This window comes from Triticum aestivum, chromosome 5A (assembly GCF_018294505.1).
Source record: "Triticum aestivum cultivar Chinese Spring chromosome 5A, IWGSC CS RefSeq v2.1, whole genome shotgun sequence".
NCBI lineage: Eukaryota > Viridiplantae > Streptophyta > Magnoliopsida > Poales > Poaceae > Triticum > Triticum aestivum.
In genome coordinates, this window is record NC_057806.1 from 665,950,103 (window position 1) to 665,966,667 (window position 16,565).

Below are 16,565 nucleotides of genomic sequence, written 5' to 3' on the forward strand. Positions count from 1 at the left end.
CCCCCATCCATTCAAATGATCACAAAGGTTAGCAACTTTGTCATTTCATCTCTCATTGCTAGATTAGCTCTTGCAATGCTTTATATAGTGATTAATTTGTGAGTTTAGTAATTTGGGAGGATATATATATGTGTGTTAGTATTTGATTTATATGCAATTTGAGGTCAAAAATAACACTTAGTTTGCATATGTAGGTGTGGTTTACTTAGTGCCTTCTAAATCTCCGTCGTAACCACCGTCGATCGCCCGCACCGTCCCGTCGCCGGCACCACCTTGTGGTGAGCCTCTTGTTCATGAAATTTTATATAAAAATTGATGTTTGTGTGATTTGGATATATAGTTACTCGTATAATTATCTTACCCATACGTTGTTTGTTATACATATAGTGCCATGGTTTTGATATCCGTCCCCGTCGGCCCTCGTCCTTGTTATGATTCGGATGTGGTATATATATTCTCTTTTAAAACTAGTTGCATTTCGTGTTTATGACAAATTATGCCCATCAAGTTGACATAGAAATTTTTTCTAGGAGGTATGTGAACCGGAAATTCCAACCGACCCTATTGTCGAGAGGTTAAATTTAGTTGAAAGAGAAAACGAGTACTTGAAAGAAAAATTGAAAAGAATTGAGGGGGAGAAGATGGAATTGGAGTTGCATGTTGCCGATGTCGTCGATGATCACAAGATCAAGATGGAGAAAATGCGCTTGAAGATTAGAAAGATTAGAAAATATGCCATCGATAGTGAGGCTTGGTATCATTATGCTGTTGGATCCATTGTTACCTTAGTTGCGATCTTGATCGTATTTGTTGTTGCATTTAAATGCTTTAGCTAGAGAGTTATTTGTTTGTTGCATTTAAGTGTTGTATGAACTTTATGTATGAACTTGTATTAATTTGGTCTATTCGGTGTTGTGTAATGAAGATGAGCCGGCAATGGATGTACGATGACCGATGCTCTCCCCAGTTCGTTGAGGGCGTGCATACTTTTCTGCTTGCGGCTGAGGCAAACAAGCGGGCGGATGGTTTTATGCCTTGTCCATGTGCTCGCTGTAAGAATGGTCACAATTACTCTACGTCAAGAACCATTCACGTCCACCTGTTTAAGTCCGGTTTCATGCCCCACTATAATGTTTGGACCAAGCACGGAGAAAGAGGGGTTATGATGGAAGACAATGAAGAAGAAGAGGACGACGACAGCTATCCTGGCCATGGGTTCCCTGAATACGATGATACAACAATGGGGGAAGAAGCTGAGCCGGTAATGCGGGAAGAAGCTGAGCCGGCAATGCGGGAAGAAGCTGAAGAAGAGGCATCAGATGAGCCCGTTGATGATCTAGGTCGGGCCATTGCCGATGCAAAGAGAAACTGCGCAAGTGATTTGGAGAAGAAGAAGTTGCAGCGCATGTTAGAGGATCACAAAAAATTGTTGTACCCGAATTGCGTAGGTGACAAGAAAAAGCTGGGCACCACACTGGAATTGCTGCAATGGAAGGCAGAGAATGGTGTATCTGACAAGGGATTTGGAAAGTTGCTGGTAATGATAAAGGATATGCTTCCAAAGGACAACGAATTGCCCGAGAGTACGTACGAAGCAAAGAAGGCTGTCTGCCCTCTAGGGTTAGAGGTGCAGAAGATACATGCATGCCCTAATGATTGCATCCTCTACCGCGGTGAGTACGAGGATTTGAACGCTTGCCCGGTATGTGGTGCATTGCGCTATAAGATCAGCCGCGATGACCCTGGTGATGTCGAGGGCGAGCGCCCCAGGAAGAAGATTCCTGCCAAGGTGATGTGGTATGCTCCTATAATACCACGGTTGAAACGTTTGTTCCAAAACAAAGAGCATGCCAAGGCGATGCGATGGCACAGAGAAGACCGTAAGAAAGACGGAAAGTTGAGAGTACCCGCTGACGGGTCGCAGTGGAGAAAAATCGAAAGAAAGTACGGGAAGGAGTTTGCAGATGACGCAAGGAGCGTATGGTTTGGTCTAAGCGCAGATGGCATTAATCCTTTTGGGGAGCAGAGCAGCAACCATAGCACCTGGCCTGTGACTCTATGTTTGTATAACCTTCCTCCTTGGTTGTGCATGAAGCGGAAGTTCATTATGATGCCAGTGCTCATCCAAGGCCCTAAGCAACCCGGCAACGACATTGATGTGTACCTAAGGCCATTAGTTGAAGAACTCTTACAACTGTGGAATGGAACAGGTGTACGTGCGTGGGATGAGCACATGGGGGAAGAATTTGACCTAAAGGCGTTGCTGTTCGTGACCATCAATGATTGGCCTGCTCTCAGTAACCTTTCAGGACAGACAAACAAGGGATACCGCGCATGCACGCACTGTTTGGACGATACCGACAGTATATATTTGGCTAATTGTAAGAAGAATGTGTACCTGGGACATCGTCGATTTCTTCCGAGCAGGCATCCCGTAAGAAAGAAAGGCAAGCATTTCAAAGGTGAGGCGGATCACCGGACGAAGCCTCGCCACCGTACTGGTGCTGATGTACATGATATGGTCAAGGATTTGAAGGTGGTCTTTGGAAAGGGTCCTGGTGGACAACCTGTTCCGAATGACGCTGACGGACGCGCACCCATGTGGAAGAAGAAATCTATATTTTGGGACCTGCCCTATTGGAAAGACCTAGAGGTCCGCTCCGCAATCGACGTGATGCACGTGACGAAGAATCTTTGTGTGACCCTGCTTGGCTTCTTGGGCGTGTATGGGAAGACAAAAGATACACCTGAGGCACGAGAGGACCAGCAACGTATGCACGGAAAAGACGGCATACATCAGGGTCATGCAAGCTACGCTCTTACCAAAGAAGAGAAGGAAATCTTCTTTGAATGCCTGCTCAGTATTAAGGTACCGTCTGGCTTCTCGTCGAATATAAAGGGAATAATAAACATGGCAGAGAAAAAATTCCAGAACCTAAAGTCTCATGACTGCCACGTGATTATGACGCAACTGCTTCCGGTTGCATTGAGGGGGCTTCTACCGGAAAACGTTCGATTAGCCATTGTGAAGCTATGTGCATTTCTCAATGCAATCTCTCAGAAGGTAATCGATCCAGAAATCATACCAAGGTTAGAGAATGATTTGGTGCAATGTCTTGTCAGTTTCGAGTTGGTGTTCCCACCATCCTTCTTCAACATCATGACGCACGTCCTAGTTCACCTATGCGAAGAGATTAACGTTTTGGGTCCTGTATTTCTACACAATATGTTCCCCTTTGAGAGGTTCATGGGAGTCTTAAAGAAATATGTTCATAACCGTGCTAGGCCAGAAGGAAGCATCTCCAAGGGCCGTCAAAATGAGGAGGTCATTGAGTTTTGTATTGACTTTATTCCTGACCTTAAGCCGATTGGTGTTCCTGAATCGCGGCATAAGGGCAGACTGGATGGAAAAGGCACGCTAGGAGGGGAACAAATAATATGTATGGACGGACATTCTCTCACTGAAGCACACTACACAGTTCTACAGAATTCCGCCTTGGTGGCTCCGTATATGGATGAACACAAGAATTTGCTACGCTCCAAACACCCGGAGCGGTCTGATGACTGGATTACACGTGAACAAACCAGGAGTTTCGCCAGCTGGTTGCAGACACGTACCATGCATGACACCTCTATTGAAGATGACCTGTACTTGCTGTCCCAGTTACCATCTTCGAATATAATGACTTTCAAAGGGTACGAGATAAATGGTAATACATTTTACACGATCGCCCAAGATAAGAAGAGCACCAACCAAAACAGTGGTGTCCGCTTTGATGCAGAAACCAAGACGGGAAAGGAAACATATTATGGTTATATACAGGACATATGGGAACTTGACTATCGACGTGGTTTGAAGGTCCCTTTGTTTCGGTGCAAATGGGTCAATATGACACGAGGCGGGGTAACGGAAGACCCGCAGTACGGAATGACAACAGTGGATCTCAACAATCTTGCGTATGCAGACGAACCATTCGTCCTAGCCAATGATGTGGCACAGGTTTTCTATGTGAAGGACATGTCTACCAAGCCAAGAAAAAGAAAAGATAAGGAAGCGAATGCATCGTACGATGAGCCAAAGCGGCACATAGTTCTTTCTGGGAAGAGAAACATCGTGGGAGTGGATGACAAGACAGACAAGTCAGAAGATTATGAAAAGTTTGATGAAATTGCTCCATTCACAGTGAATATTGACCCGAGCATCCCGTTAAATGATGAAGATTTTCCATGGTTACGGCGCAAAGGGACACACGCGAAGAAAAAGTTTCACACCCAAAGATCTGGGATGTGATCGGCTTCACTATCATCACTTTCTTCTGTGTTTCACACCCAGAAGGGAATCTCTGTAATAGTTAGGGTAGTTAATTATGTGTTTTGGCATTTGAAACGCGAAGAAATTTTATGTGCAAACAAATTCTTTCATGCCTTTACTGATTTTTAAAGTTAAGTTATTCACAAACTAGTGATTCACACTAATTTCAAATAATTCAAAATTTAAACTATTCAAATTTGAAAACTACGGGCACTAACAGAAAGTTTGTAATTTTTTGTACCTAAAGCAAAAATATTCACAAAGAAACTCTAAATACACAAAAAAACAACTCAAAAATAAATAAAGCAAAAAAATAAAAAAGCCCGCCTACTAGGCCAAAGCGGCCGGCATACGACTAGAAACCCAACCTGTTGTTGGGCCAGGATGCAGGCCCGCAAAGGCCCAGTAGGCCAACAGGGCAGCACAGAACATGTAGGCCCAGTAGGCCTGCTTTGGAGAGGAGCTCGAGAGAGCTACCGCACGGGGGTTTATAAACCAGTGCGGTCGCCCCTCGGCTAGCGAGGTGGGACTAAACTTGCCGCACCGCACCTGCGCCAGTGCACCCCCTTTAGTACCGGGTCGTGGCACCAACCGGTACTAAAGGGGGGCCTTTAGTACCGGTTGGAGCCACCACCCGGTACTAAAGGGGGTCGCTTCCCGCCGCTTGGCCTGGCCAAAACAGGCCTTTAGTACCGGTTGGTGGCTCCAACCGGTACTAAAGTCCCCTCCTATATAAACAACACTTACGAAAATTTCAGTTTCTCATCTGCTTCTTCTCCTGTGCACCGTCGCCCGCCGCACCCCCTGTACGTCTCCATCCCTCGTCGCCGCCCCCATCGCCGCCCCGTCCCCGTCGTCGCCGCCCCGTCGTCCCCGTCCCCGTCGTCCCCGTCGTCACCGCCGCCCCGTCCCGGCCCGTCCCGCGTCATCCCCGTCCCCGTCGTCGCCGCCCCGTACGTCCCCGTCGTCGTCGCCGCCCCGGCCCGTACGTCCCCGTCCCCGTCATCGCCGCCCCGTCCCTGTCCCCGTCGTTGTCATCCCCGTCGTCGCCACGCCCGTCGTCGTCCCCGTCACCGCCCCCCGTCGCCTCTCGCCTCGCCGGTGAGCGCGCACACACGCACGCATACATTTTTTGTTTTTTAGTTATACAAATAGTTAGAAATTTTTCTGTTTTTTAGAAATTGTTAGAAATGTTAGAATTGTTAGAATAGTTAGAAATGTTAGAATTGTTAGAATAGTTAGAAATGTTAGAATTGTTAGAAATTTTTCTGTTTTTTAGTTATAGAAATAGTTATAAAAAAGTTAGAATTGTTAGAAATTTTTCTGTTTTTTAGAAATTGTTAGAAATTTTTCTGTTTTTTAGAAATAGTTAGAAATGTTAGAATTGTTAGAATAGTTAGAAATGTTAGAATTGTTAGAAATTTTTCTGTTTTTTAGTTATAGAAATAGTTATAAAAAAGTTAGAATTGTTAGAAATTTTTCTGTTTTTTAGTTATAGAAATAGTTATAAAAAAGTTAGAAATTTTTCTTTTTTTAGTTCTAGAAATATTAGAAATGTTATAGAAATGTTAGTTATATAGAAATGTTAGAAATTTTAGTTATCAAAATCCAATCATTAAAAAATGTTACTTTTTGCGGGCATATAGCTAGTATTTGTTCTCGACGATGCCCGGCCCGCATCCTCGCCGTCGACCCGTCCGCGACGACGTCCGACTGACCCATGTCCGGGACTGGGCTCCGCCGGGCTGGCACTGGGAGGTGCTGCCTGGAGGGGCGCGCCGCTTGATGAGGAACCCGGCCCCGGGTCCCGTCGTCGACCCTGATCTCATTTGGTGGCGTTCGCGTGGGCCAGTTTCGGTGCGGAGGGAGCCGGCCCCGCCGGAGGTGGTACGTCGCCGTGTCAGGGAGGAGGACGAGCACGTCCATCGCTACATGGTTGCGTTAGAGGGCGGCAGGTTCTCCAATACCTGGCAGTTTCTTCAGGGATCTCACTTCAGCTATGATCCTGTGAGGGTTCCTTCTCTTTGGGTGTCCACCGCCCGCGCCGCAGGAACCGCGAGTGTCCTAGATTCTTCTGTAGTATTCGATCTTTATTAGCTACCTAGCCAGTGATGTACTCGATATATAATATTCAAGACGATGTATTCGAGATTATATATTATTCGAGACGATGTATTCGAGATTATATCTATTATTCGAGACGATGTATTCGAGATTATATCTATTATTCGAGACGATGTATTCGAGATTATATCTATTATTCGAGACGATGTATTCGAGATTATATCTATTATTCGAGACGATGTAATTTGAATACTAAATTGTTTTATATTTCTTTTGGCATAGTTAAATAAAAGCTATGGCGGACAATACCAACAGAGAGGGAGAACAGACCATGTTCGATATAATACGCGGGCCAGATGATGATCAGAATGAAGAAGATTATGACGGCTCCGAATTTCTAAACAACACCGGAGAGGGTGATATGATATTCGATCGCGACGACCGAATTGATGAAGTCATGAACTACGATTATGACAACACCGGAGAGGTATATATATTTATATAAGCAGGCATCTGGTGATCATCACATGTTTTAAATGAGTTGAAGATATATTAACGAATCGATCTTTCTTCTTTCAGCCATCCGGATCGAGCAAATCTTCAGGCAACAGGACGAAACGAGGCCCGAACAAAAAGTTGAAGGAGGGCGTAAAGTATAATATCGAGGCAATCAAACCTAATGGCGAACCATTAGCGCCTAAGAAGATTGCGGACAAGTTCGTTCGTCAGTGCGCAGTTCTTGTGAAGGACCAACTCCCGATCTCCCTTCAAGAATGGAGAGAGCCAGCAAAGCCACGTCCAGATCTTACTTTTGTCGACGACAGACAAAAAAGTCTGCTTTGGGATACTCTCATGGAACATTTCACCCTACCAGATCATTTCACAGAAGCAGATGTGCAGAAAGTCAAGGACGCTGCTCTTAGGAAGATGGCGGTTGCATTCAAGAACCACAAGAATCGTGAATGGGACAAGTACGTCAAGGGAGGAAGGAAGACTCCAGTATTCGAGGGAACACTAGAGAATCAAAGTGCTCATTGGGACGATTTCGTGAAATTCAAGGATTCAGAATTATCTAAGGAACGGTCAAGAATAAACAAGGCCAATGCCGCAAAAAAGGATAAGTTCCATAAGCTGGGGCCAGGTGGCTATGCGGTGGGAATGCCTAAGTGGGATAAGTCTGAGAAAGAGATGCTGGATGCAAGTGTCACTCCAGAAACATTGAGCTGGCCCCCCAGGTGCAGGACTTGGTTCTATGCGCATGGGGGGAGTTGGACCCGAAGACAGGCAAAGTTTCCAAGAAGGCATGTCTGGACGGAGCCGAAGATAAGCTACTTGTTGCAATAGAAGAGGCTCGATCCGGGTTGTTCGAGCCCAACAGAGAGAACGACGAGCTTACGCGTGCCCTGGGAAATCCTGAACACCCGGGAAGAACACGAGGCATGGGCGCTATTCCGTGGTATGAGGGGTTTTCGGACTGGAACGCCGACTACAGAACCCGTGCGAGAAAGAAGATTGCGGAGGAGAAGAAGAGGAAGATGGAGGAGGAGCAGAGGAAGCTCGACTATGAACGCCTTCAAGGCCTAGAATCAGCGCACGCGGACTTGGCAATCAAATTCCAGCGGCAGCAGGAGCAGATCGACTCACTTAGCCAGCAAAGGGGGTCTCAGCAGCTGCAGCAGCTAGCGGATGATCCAGCATTGGATACCACCGCCCCATCCATGCCGAGAAGCAGCATGGGTTCCGCCCCGTTTGACGCAATGCTGGATAGATACCCCGTGGATGATATCAGCGGAGAACACTAACTGGAGCTACACTTCAAAATTAAGAACATATCCTTGAAGGTGGCGGACGGCGTTGCTTATACAAATTCCCCCGATGCAACCTTCCATTGCAACCCGATTCCAGCAGGCTATGCTCGTGTCGTGGTTGATGAGGTGGTGGACCAATATTCGGGGCTAGAGCTTGACATTCCTGGAGGTGACGAGGAGCACACACTCGGAGATGCCAAACATCGTATCATCCTATGGAGAAAGGATTGCATCATCTTTCGAAGGCCACCGACACCGCGTCACCCGACTCCTCGTCGAAGTCCGCCACCGAGTCAGCAGACTCCCGCTCCTCCAAGTCCACCAACGCGTGAGGCCACTCCTCCTCCTCCAAGTCCGGCAAAGTGTCAGGCCACTCCTCCTCCAAGTCCGACACAGCGTCAGACGTCCACTCCTCCTCCAAGTCCGGCACAACCTCAGGCCACTGCAAGTCCGGCACAGCTTCAGGCCACTCCTCCTCGTCCAACTCAGCCCCGTCAGCCGTCTCCGCCGCCTCAGCAATCGCAGAAGAGACACCCCGCAGCTATGGTGCGTAGCGGTATGAGTCGAGGTCATAGTACAGGAAGTACAGGCGGAGGCAAGCGATATAAATATGGTCCAAACCTCACTACTCCTCTTCCTGAGAGGGCTTACGACAGGACCGAGGAGCAAACACATGCCATAGTGCGGGCAGAAGTCGACCCCCATTTTGGACCAAAACTGCCACAGCCGCCAAGGGAGAAAGTGCCTGTGGAAGTAGTTGACCACTTCATTCGTATGCCTCAACCACCAGCTCCTAAGCCTGTTGACACAGACTATGAGCGCCACATCAGGAAGTTACATCGACAACGTCTACAGAAGAAGGCCAGCTCAAGCTCGAGCAAACAACAAGCAGCTGTCAAAAAATGCGGGAAAATTGTTGCCCAGCTGGGAGAACAGGCGGCGCAATCGACCCCCCCCCCCCGCTTGTTGTGCCGCGAACAACACGTGATAGTACGCGCGCCCAATATTATTGTGGGCAAATAGTTTATGTTCCCGAGGTGGGCGATGTGGTAATAACCCAGGAGCATATAATGCAGGCTGAAACTCTCAACATCACTGTTGGACAACTCCTCGATATCGAGGACATGCCTGTGCTTACAGAGGAGGAAATAAAACGGTAATATGCCCGGGGCCAACCTTTGGTCAAGCCAGAAGAGGTCAAGAAGCTCCCAACGAGAATGTATGAATTGCATCAATGGTACATGGACATTACCAAGAGATCCGATCGAGAGTCCCTCATGGTGCAAGTCAAGAAGGATCATTACTACCATGAGAATGCTGTGACCGTTGAGTATTCTGAACTGTTTCAGTTATACAATCAAGACGCACTCGACAAATCTATCGTCAGTTGCTATTGTCTGTAAGTGATTTCTTTCTGTAATTTAAGTCTCAAGCTAGCTGTAGTGATCCTTTTGATCAATCATTACCTGTAATTATCCTCACTATATTCTTTTCTATGGTATTATGCAGGATGAAGATGTATGAAATGAGAAAAGGTGGACGCTATGGCATTGGGTTCATTGACCCAAACACCGTTAATGAATACACATGGAAAATAAACAAGCATTATGAAAAGCAGGTAGAGGACAGCATGCTAGAGTTCTTGAAGCGCCTCAAATACAATGAAGATATACTACTTCCTTACAACTTCCAGTGAGTCACACTTTCTTGTACTACAAATTCTCTGTTTTTGCCTACTAGCTAGCTACATGTTTTTGCTTACATATGCCTGCTTAATTAAGACATGCAAACGTGTGTGCATGCAGATTTCACTGGATCTTGTGTATCATTAAAGTTGACGCCGGAACAGTTCAAATACTGGACTCACTACTCAAAGCAAATAGTGACTATAACATCTTGTTTGGGATAGTCAACAGGTAATTTCAATCATTATTAACTATATATCTCGGCCTATTTAGTTCGTCATTTCTTGATATGAACTATTTAATAACCCCTTTATTCATTTTCTTTGTCGGCGGGTAGGGCTTGGGCAAGGTTCATCAGCATCACGGAAGGCGAATGGAAACGACAACTAAAATGGTTTCGACCCAAGGTAAGTAATTAAGTAGTACTAGCTAGCTAGCTAGCTGCCATCTCTTTAATTATCATGCTTGATTAATTATTATCTGATCAAATTAAATTCCATTCTTGTAATAAAGGCCCTGAAGTAGGCGCAGGGGACTGATCTGTGTGCATTCTGCGTTTGCGAGAACATTCGCATGATGGCGTCCGAAAGGAGCAGATCTCAAAGACAGGAATGGGTACGCTTGTCAGAACACTATTCACAATTTTTACACCATTATCGATATCTAGTCACACAACTAATACACATGCATATTGATCTCCTTCTTAACCGTTCAAAGAGGTGTGGGACAAGCTCCTAGAAACGGAGCACGTAGAAGCACTTCAAGAGGAAATAGCGGGATTTTTGCTCGACCAGGTCATAAATCCGAAGGGAGAATACTATTACCCGCTACCGCCCCCATCGACCAGGTCATGAACCACTTCCAATTGTCATCGTGCTCTGAAGGCACCAATTAGGCTAATGCCACTGGCTTCGAAGGCAACATGCATATGTAGGAGAAATTGTATATAGCTATACATGTGTGTATGTGTGAATTAATATGGTGGTTTGTGAGACATTGATGATATATATATGATTGGTTCTACTAGAAATTCTATATATATATATATATGCATAACGTGTACAATGTGTAGTATTGTAAAATACCAGCAAACGAAAAAGAATTAAAATGGAAAACACAAAATTAAATGAAAAAGAAATCATAAAACCAAAAAAACCCCAAACATTTTAGTACCGGTTGGTGTTACCAACCGGTACTAAAGGGCTCCCGGCCCCCGGAGCTGGCTCGTGCCACATGGTTGCCCTTTAGCACCGGTTCATGCTGAACCGGTACTAAAGGGGGGGACCTTTAGTGACCACACTTTAGTGCCGGTTATGGAACCGGCACTAAAGGGCCTTACGAACCGGTGCTATTGCCGAGTTCTGCACTAGTGGCAAAATGTATTTTTCATAGTGACGTTGTATAAGGGAATGGAGGGAGTATATGATTATAAGATGAAAATATCTCAATAGCCAGTGGACACAATAGTTGGAATATAATTATAAAGGTAACAAAATGTGAATTATGTGAGCTAGTTAAATGTTAATGTATAAAAACATGGTAAGAATGGTGATTCTAAAATGGAGACGATGGAAGGCAACAACCATGTTAGAACACATTGCTTGCCCAAGATATAATGGATTGAACCTATTAAAATGAACAAAACAGGAATACGACCAAATGCAAAGGATAATAGGAAAAATTATACCGAAGCATGGTAGTGCTCTTAGTCCTTCACTCCGTGGTTCTTCTATTTGCTATCTCCACTCCATCTAATATTCATGTGTGTGTTACCTAAAGGGATGTAAAAGAAGGCAAGGCAATATCTAGCATGCAAAGAGGAGTTTCAGATTAGCCCATAGAAACCTGGTCCGTGATAAAAAAAGATGAAAATAAACAACCTGCATGTAATAAAGGTCACCTATGCGTTTCAAAAAAAAGTAAAATTCATCTTGTTGTGATTAGAAACATCCCAAGCTCGTTTCATTACTAACCTCGGCAAGCTACAGATTGGTGTCTGTATAACTGCAGTATAGTTTACATTCTAAAACACAACATAAGATCATCCATGTTTGAAATTTTCTAAATGCGATAAGTGGACTAAGCTGATCATTGAAGAGCAAATATATCTCACCTTCCATTTGATCGTAGAACCAGCCAATTGAAGCTGACTTTACTGAGTAATTGACACCAAAATTGGCTAAAAAACCGTGAACGAAATTACATAACAGCAAGGCAAAAAGTTAGAGGCTAACATAATCAAGAAACAATATAGTAATAGTTATGCCAAAAAATTGTATTGGGTTGGGACATACAGCAAAGCAAACTCACCAGGGAATGAATGAATAATCAGGCATGCATGGATAAACATGACCATTGTTGCTTCAGGGAGAATCAATTTTAACCCCCCCAGCTCACGCGCCTTTCATCTTAAGCCCCTCTGTTCGTTTGCCTTTCTCTCAAGCCCCCGACGTGGCCTAATTTTGGCTCGCTTGCCCCTCGAGCGCTGTTATCTATTCATTTAGCGCATAAGGAAAGAATCTGGACTTAACAAGTTTGGAAATGCCAAATCTGCCCTCATCCAGTTTTCCTCAAACGCACGAGACAAAGGCCCGAGGCCTGGCCCGTTCTTCGTTCTATCTCCCCTCCCCGACTTGACCTAGCCGCGAGCCGCCAATCGCCAGAGCCGCTGCGCTCGCTGTCCGCCGCCCTGCTCCGCCGTGTTCCCCCCATCCGCCGCCTCCCATCGCTGGCCCAAGGTAAGGCAACCTCTTCCCCTTTGTATTTTTCACAGATTTTGTGCTCTTCTTCTGGTACAGTTTCTAAATCGTGGAACCCTAGGTTTTGTGTGTGATTTGCATGGGATTTGAGTGGGAGGGCTGGATTGACTAAGGGGTGTGATGGATCTGAAAAGGTAACATCATATTCCCCTGTTCTAATTGATGTATGCATGAGTTTTGGTGTGTGCATTTTCTGATTTTTTCTGTCTATATTGAATAGGATCGATGCAATGTCTGTGCATGATTCTAACCAATCCAGTGTGATAAACCTAACCAACGGGGCGATCTCAGGCAATGAAGTAGAAAATGGTAGTGCTACTATTGATTGGTCAAGCTTTGTGATTGAACCAAAAAACGATGGGGATGAAAAACCACCGGACGAGAAAGCCATGTTTGCTCTGTTTGGTTTAAAAACAGAGCCGGATGAGAGAGCAACTAAGCTTCCTACTCCTGATGTGGAGTCTGACTTACATGATATCAAAGATGCAGATATTGTTGTTGATGATAAGGCTCCAGAGGAGCCACTTATTGCCTGGGATGAACGAAACCCAGCCATGGATATAGGGACACCTTATCCTAACATGGTTGAATTTAGAAAGGCTTTAAAACAGTGGGTTGTCAATGGAGAGTTTGAATATGGCACCAAAAAAATGAGCCGGGGAGGTTTCGGGCTTTTTGCAAAGGTCAATCCATAATAGGTGAACCTTGCAAATGGGCTATAACTGCTAGTTGGCGAAGGGATGAAAATTGTGTGATGGTAACTGCCTTTTTGTGCTTTATATGTTTCTTGCTTCATTTTTTTGTCATAGTAATAACCTTCAGATCTGTACCATTTTTTTGTTGTAGGTTGTGAAGCACCAAATGGAGCATATTTGTAGTTCAACGAGTGGAAAAGTGACAAGAATGACATCTCAATCATGGGTTGCCGACAAGGCAGTAGCTATGTTGAAGAAGGATCCAACCGTTGGTGCTGTGAAGATACTTAAAGACTTGCAAGATGAGCATCATGTCACACTTAACTATCACACAGTGTGGAAAGGCAAACAAAAGGCAGCAGACGGCTTATATGGGAGTTGGGAAGAAAGTTTCAGGATGTTGTACAAGTACAAGGCTGAAATAGAATTGAGGTCTCCGGGGAGTATTGTTGATATTGATACGACCACACATGAAGGTGAAGTGCATTTCAGCAAGCTATTTATCGCTTTCAAGCCTTGCATAGATGGTTTTGTGAATGGATGTAGGCCATATATTAGCATAGATTCAACTCATTTAAATAGAAAGTGGAATGGTTAGCTAGCTGTAGTCACTGCATTGGATGGTCACAATTGGATATTCCCGGTGGCGTATGGCTTTATTGAGTCTGAAAATGGAGATAATTGGGCTTGGTTCATGAATCAAGTGAAGAAGGCAATAGGGGACCCTCCGGTATTGGCTGTTTGTACTGATGCTTGCAAGGGTCTTGAAAATGCTGTTAAGAAGGTTTTTCCACAAGATGAGCAGTGAGAGTGCTTTAGGCATATGTGGCATAATTTTCAGAAATATTTTCATGGTGATGTGTTTGGAAGGTTGTGGCCTGCTGCTAGGGCATATAGGCCGGAAGAATATCAACATCACATGTCAAAGGTATTTGATGCATCTGAGAAAGTATATCATTACCTTAGGGATTACCATAATCTATTATGGATGAGGTGTATGTTCAACCCTGCCATCAAGTGTGACTTCATAAATAACAATCTCGCCGAGTGCTTCAACGCTTGGGTGCGAGATATCAAGGACTTGCCGATTGTTCAGCTAGCTGACAAGATTAGAGAGATGATTATGGAACTATTTAGAAAAAGAAGAATGATTGGAGAAAGATTTACAGGGATAATACTTCCATTTGTCATACACCAACTAAATGCAAAGACTCGAGGACTAGGTCATCTCAAGGCTAAAGCATCAGCTGATTGGAGTGGGGAAGTGAAAAATGCTAACAAAGAGGATGAAAGACATGTGGTCAAAACTCTCACACATGAGTGTACATGTCTGCAATGGCAGCACACGGGCAAGCCTTGCGACCATGCACTAGCCTTCATAAATGTCTTGCAAGCTCGCAACTTTGTTAACATGGAGGACTATGTACATGAGTACTACTCAGTTAGCAGATTTAGGGCAGCATATGAAGGTGTAATTGAGCCCCTTACGGACAAGAATTAATGGCCACACGTGGACACAGGCTTTGTGTTGCATCCACCAATTCCAATAGGCAAGAAGAAAGGTGCTGGAAGAACAAGAAAACAGAGGATAAAGAGTTGGTGGGAAGGTGGATCAAGGAAAGGATCCTTGAACAAATGCAAAAAATGTGGGGAGATAGGACATAGAGAAGCTGGTTGTCCTCAAAATGGAACAAAGAAAAGGTACATAGTAGTACTTGTTGCTGTTTTCTATCTATAATACCATGGTTCTTTTACATGAAAATAGTTATAATTGCTTCTTTTTTAGGAAAAGTAGGGGGGAAAAGAATCCATCTCCATGGTTTGATGTTTCCGTTAGCAATGCCGTTCCATCTACACCAACCAAGAGCAAGAATGATGCCACTTGTAGCAGTCCTGGAGCTGTCACAAGAAGCCAAGCTGCAGCTCAAGCTAGTCCTGGACCTGTCACAAGGAGCCAAGCTGCTACCCCACCACCAAAACCTCCAGCAAAAGGAAAGAAGAAGAAAATGACACCTAAGAGGAAGAAATTAAGCGACCTCTGAGCTTGTTTGTGGCTGTGATGAACTTGGATGTTAGTGGAGACTCACTTTTATTATTGTGTATGTGAGATGCAAACTCACTTTTATTTGATCTGTAAGTGAGGTAGAGACTCACTTTTATTTCCTATGTATGTGAGGTAAAGACTCACTTATTTTGCTGTCATGAAGTCCTGTAGAACATGGCTGAATTATTCTCTATGCTATCATTGAATCATTGTGACCCTATATTATTTCCAGTCTGTTTGTGTGGAAGCCTATTGATTACAGCAAAATCATGTCAATTTTTTTTCTGAAACATAGCACACAGCTTTAGAAAATCATGCCATTTCTTATTTGGCCAAAATATTTTGTGGAGCATGTTTGAAAATTTGGACAAGGTACAGAGATGTGCCTTTCAAATAGAGGGGTACTTTTGTCTATTCCTATTTCTATATGTTAGTTATATACTAACAAAGTTGTTAACAATGCCAAAGGGGGGTACCAGCAACAAGTAGACAGAACTGGGGGGGTTCAGAGAAAGGCAAACGAATAGAGGGGCTTAAGATCAAAGGCACGCGAGCTGGGGGGTTAAAATCGATTCTCCCGTTGCTTCACACTCGGCTGATTTCTAAAATAACAATATATGGGCTGCAGTGGTTGGCACCTTAAGTAAATTGGCACATGATGTCCGACCAGTTTGCTTGCTCAAGACATAATGGATTGAAGCAAATAGGAGTATCTTAATTAGCAAATCATCCAAACAATTTGTAGAGGAGAAGAATCTTTTGCTCCACACAAATATATTGTTCATGTCTAATTGAATTTGTGAGTTCACATCTCACATAAGCACACTAAAATAAACTACTTGTGAGATAACTTCTTATATGAGAAACATACTGGATAAAGAGCACTTGTGAGTTCACATTCATAATAGTAGTAATCTACTCTCTCTGTACCATAATATTTGTCTTTTGAGCAGCTCAATTTGAGCTGCTAAAAGACAAATATTACGGTACAGAGGTAGTAGAAAATACTACGGACCAAGAGAGGATGCCGAAGCCGAGTGGCGAGGGTGGCCTGGGGCATGGCGCGATGGCAGCCACTGGCGGGCTGGAGTCACATAGATGCGGACGTGATCAGCGACCAGTGGCTGAGGCGGGGGGTGCTGGCAGGGGCCTTGCCCCCCCCCCCCCCCATGCTCTCATAAACACAACTATATGTGCT